Source organism: Arvicanthis niloticus, chromosome 11 (genome assembly GCF_011762505.2).
Source record: "Arvicanthis niloticus isolate mArvNil1 chromosome 11, mArvNil1.pat.X, whole genome shotgun sequence".
In the NCBI taxonomy this organism is placed as follows: domain Eukaryota; kingdom Metazoa; phylum Chordata; class Mammalia; order Rodentia; family Muridae; genus Arvicanthis; species Arvicanthis niloticus.
Genome location: NC_047668.1, coordinates 52,508,513 through 52,513,564, shown reverse-complemented (window position 1 = coordinate 52,513,564; position 5,052 = coordinate 52,508,513). Strand labels below are relative to the sequence as shown.

Sequence of the window (5,052 nt, the reverse complement as noted above, 5' to 3'; positions counted from 1 at the left end):
TTCCCCACCATAGTCACACGCTTTCAGAGAAGGAAGTCAAGGTGTGTGTAGCTCAAAAATAACAGCAGCGTACACTTGGCCCTGTGATGGGCTGCTCAGATTTTCTTTCTTTTTATTACACTACTAACCCGAACCATTTGTACAGACAGAATGTCCTTGGGATTCTTTTGAGTGTTCTTAAAAGTGGTGCCAAGAGGGAAGAAAGGGGGTGTTTTTATGATGGTGGAATGGGTACCTACACCTACCTATTTAAATTTGAATAGTAAAGGTCCCCCTCCATTAGTTTGTCAGGGTTATTAGAACAAACAGAACAAAAGCCCCACAGACTGGTTGGCTAAATAACAGAAATGTTTGTTTTTCCAGGTGTGCAGCCTGGAAGTCTGAGGCCAAGGTGCTGGCTGAGTTGGTTTCTTTTGAAGCCTTTCTTCTTGGCTTGTAGACATCTTCTGCCTTCTCGGGATGTCCTCACATGGCCTTTGCCTTTTGCCTGTGTGAAGATTTCCACTGATTATTATAAAGGAAAATATTATTGGATGAGCACTAAAGGCCTTTACCTTAAGGCCCTTGCTTTAACTGAATAAACTTTTTGAAGACCCCACCGTTTACAAACACAGCCACATTCTCAGCTCCTAGGAGTTAGGATTTCAGCATATGAATTTGGAGATTCACAATACACTCCACAACATGGACTTTATTTACTTTTTTTTTTTTTTTTTGAACGGTGACTATAATTCAGCAAAGTTTGCTTTCATAATCAAATGAAATCAGACGTCTTTTCATTTATTTTGAGATAAATTGATTTGTGATGATTTTGTCCAATGCCTGTTAATATCTTAAAGTAGTAGCCAAACTTCTCATTTTTTTCCTGTGTTCTGTAACAGGTTTTATGATTCCATGAATTCTTTTCTGAAACCATCAAAAATAATTGTATTTTTTATTATTACTGCAGCTCATACCAGTCTCAGTCTAGTTCCAAGGGACCCAATCTTCTCTTCAGGCACACACATGACACGTATTCATATATACAGGCAAGCACTCATAAACGTAACATAAAGATAAATCTATTTGAAAAAGAATAAGGACCACTCCTTTGGAGATGATCTGTCATGCTTGGTGCAATCTGTACCCAACACATTAAAACCAAGATAACATGTGTCGTCAGATCGTGGACCAGAACTCAGGTATTAAACATGAAAGTAGCTAATACTTGGTGTGAAGTAAAGGGAGTTTTCAACAAATTAGGGTTTCTTTCTCTTAGCGTTCTCTCTTAACTCTAATACAACCTGCCAAATGTCCCAGGCACCTACTGTTAACTCACTACAAACCCTGAGAGCAAACCCTTGTACCCGCTGGGCCTCAGTTTCTCCGCTGTTATACTGAAGACATGAAACTTGGGCCTGCCTCCTAAGATCCCCTTCCGTTGTGACTTTAAAGCTGCTTGACAAGCTCTGACACACAGGCTTCCTCCGCCAGCTATCAGCGGCCATCTGGCAATTAGCAGCCTCTGAGGCAGCTAATCCCACTCTGAGCTGGATTAAAGCTGAAGTTTAAAACACAGAGATAGGCAGGTGATTTCTGTTTGAGTCTTTGGGTCCTGCTGTCCCTGGCAGCATGGTGAGGGAGGACAGAAAAGCTGATTTCGTTCCCTTATCTATCCTGGGAGGCTCAGAGAGCAAGATCAACCTTCCAGAGCGGCATCATGCCGGGCAGCGTGCTGGGCTGCAGGAGTCAGCAGGTGAGCCCCTATGGAACCCCACCCCAGAGACACTGGCAGAGGCTGGACAGGAGGAGGATGAAGGCGCTTCCTTCAGTGTGTAGCACTGCACTGCCAGGGGCAACAAGAAGCATGGACCAGAGAGGCCAGGATCGTTTTTGAACTAGGAGTCCCAGATGCCATAAAGGGCCTTGGGGTGGGAGCTGACAAGCTCCTCAGCTCCTTTGGGGTGCCCTCTCATTAGGCAACATGGTCAGAAACCAAGCCCATGTGTTTGTTCATAGCCTGAGGAGATAATTAACTTATATCCACAGTGGACCTTGATTACATTCCTAGCATGCTCCGAATGAGAAGCCTCATCTTGGAAACGCTAGTGGTGGTGGGGGCGGGAGGTGTTTGTAATGGTTGGCTGAGGAGTCATTTGTTCAGAAATTGGGTGAGTAATCAAACAAATGCCTCTTTTCCTAATTGTTGATAAAAGTCAGCTGCTGGGGCAGATCTGGGGACTCACTCCTGAGAGAATACATTACTTGAGGTGAGCATGCATCCGAATACGTTAGCATGATCTAGAAACATTTCACATAGCTTGAATTTAACAACAAATGGTGCCTATTGTGAATTTTATGTAGAGCAGGCTTAGGGGAGTGAGATTTATACCTGCATTTTATGGCTTGCTTGTTAACTGCTGCCAGGGACCACTTTTTACAAAGATTTACTTAGATATCTTATTGAGCACCTATTGTATGCAGCTCAATGCTAGGGAAAATGAGACCAATGCCAATAAGGTCTCCTTACATTTGGAAGCCTGTTGGTTATCCTAAATGCTTTACAAAATATTCTTGAATGCAAAATCGTGTAATTAATACTGTAACCGTATCCTCTTACACTTTTAAAATTAAAAAAATATTGTTGATTTTATTGTATGTGTATTGGTGCTTTTCCTGTGTATGTGTCTGTGGACCATGTTCATGTAGTGCCTGAAGAGGCCAGAAGAAAGGGTTGGAATCTCTTATAAGAACAGTAGTAATACCCACTGTGTTGGTGCTGGGGATCAAGCCCATAAATATCCTCTGCAAAAGCAACTTGTGGTCTTTACTGTTAAAGCATCTCTCCAGACCCCTAAAAATTTAAATTTACTTTTAATATTTTAAAATTATATATGTACATATATGAGAAAGGAGAAAAATTGCACAGGAGTACAGGTCCTCAGAGAGTGCTGGTACCTGCAAAGACCAGAAGTTTCCAGCCCTCCTGGGGTGAGTTACAGGTGGTTGAGAGTTGCCAGGTGGGGTGTTAGGAACCAAACTCAGGTCCTCTGGAAGAGCAATACATGCTTTTAACCACTTCCAGTTAAGGAAGGTATTCTACGGTCATTTTCTCATCTGAAATATTCCCTCCTGAAATTATTAAGACTTGGCATAAAAATACAACTTACAAAACTTGGCATGCAAATAAGCCACCAGTCTCAGAATGGTTTTGAAACAAGATTCACAAGGCTCCTCCCAAAGGTTTAGAAGCCTTAAGGGCTACTGGGGAGAGAGACTCTGGCCAGTGAAACAGGTTACAAATCATACAGGGACTTTCAGGGGTTTCAGTGATGTGGTTCTTGTGGTCCAGAGTGGACCAGAATTAAATATTTTGTGTATTTTGAGAGCTTACATGCCGAGAACAGCAGCAAGTATTATGTTACTCTTTTGATGGCATTGTGAAGTAACTGTTTCTACTATTCATGTTATCACCTTTTCTGGGATGGTCTTTTTAGCTGTTTCAGGACCATCCATGCTCCTGTAAATAATTCCAATGAGCTCATCACCTTACTAAACTTGGACTGAATAACTTCCTTGATTTGCCATTGGTGCTCTATCTGGAGTGAATAGATGTTTACATCTCCTCTGGAAAAGGCAAATGACATGGGACAGCACATATTCAGTTGGCGATGAAACCAGAGTGGACCAGAATTAAATATTTTGTGTATTTTGAGAGCTTACATGCCGAGAACAGCAGCAAGTATTATGTTACTCTTTTGATGGCATTGTGAAGTAACTGTTTCTACTATTCATGTTATCACAAGAAAACAGTAGCACAGAAGAAGAATTGGAGCAGGGCCTGAAGGTGCATGGAGTTGGGCCTTTCCCAGCTCACAAATGCTGCTTCTCTTCATCCACCTTACCATTGAGCTACATCTCCGACTCTGGGAACACTTTTGACCATGAGTTTTCCAATAGTTTGATGAGAAAAGTAATTTAGGTGGTTTTGCTTGCAGTTTGGGATAAGGATATCAGCAAGGACCTATTCCATGTGGCACTCATTAAATTTGAGTCACAGAGACACTAGAGTCATTAGCCTACCCAATGGGATGTCAAGTTTCTTGTGAATTGGTTCCCTCTTCTCTTCCTCAGGAATGTCATGTTGAGAGGGAGGGACAAAATCAGATCAGCTTTGTGGAGGAGACATTAGACTTTGGAAGCTGAGGCAGAGAAGCAGTGGATAGTTTTCTCAAACTTTTCAATCTGTTTATTCTCCAGGGTTATTCCACAAAGTTTCAATTTGCCCAAAAGAATTACCTGGGAAGATAAGATGGGCAAATGTGTAATTGTAGCAAAAGAAAGAAGACAGTAACTGAAGTATAATGCTACCTGGGAGCCAGATGTCAAGGACCTACTACAGTGGACTTGAAGCAGTTCAGGTTGTACATAGCTTGGTATATGTTATCAAAAGAGAAAAAAAATTGAATAAACTTGATGCTTACATAATTCACACTGGCTTCTCCCAAAAGTAGAATGAGCATTTTGGAGAAAAACAGCTATTTCATATTCTAAACCAAAGGTTAATTTCTCTTGAAGGAAAAATGCAGCAGTGTTTGCCAGCTCTCCTCAACACATAGCCATTTGATGACAACAAGACCTCATCACCCACTGAAGATTACTGGTGCACAGAAAACACAATTGTGCCCTATATATTCCTATTATCCAGGATAATTTTGTTGATTTTTACTTTCTATACAATGTAGTCAAAATAAAGACCATTTAATTGTCCAAGTGTGAAATCAATCCCTCTGATTCTGTAGGGATATTGATGTGCCATTCCAGTGGAGCTTGGTAGTCCTTAACCATCAAAGGATACATCTGGCAAGAGACATCTGCTGTTGTTGAAAGTACTGGATAAAATCAGAAGAGCAGGGTTTATACTGGATGTTAACTATCTCCACTTAAGAATTTAAATGGAAGTGGACATCACTTGATGAAAGTGATCAAAGTTATCACCATGTAGGAAGGGAGTCATTGTCTACTTCTTAGCTTGGCTCACTGCAAAAGACATCACCCTGTGGTCTTCCTCTT

General features: G+C 41.3%; 1 long non-coding RNA gene across 1 annotated transcript; it reads left to right on the top strand.

The window, feature by feature from the left end:
* Positions 1–1,487: 1,487 nt before the first annotated feature.
* Positions 1,488–4,752, top strand: LOC117717039 (uncharacterized). Its single transcript, XR_004607855.2, has 2 exons — positions 1,488–1,735; positions 4,240–4,752. It is a non-coding gene; the product is annotated as an uncharacterized LOC117717039 (long non-coding RNA).
* The last annotated feature ends 300 nt before the right edge of the window (positions 4,753–5,052 follow it).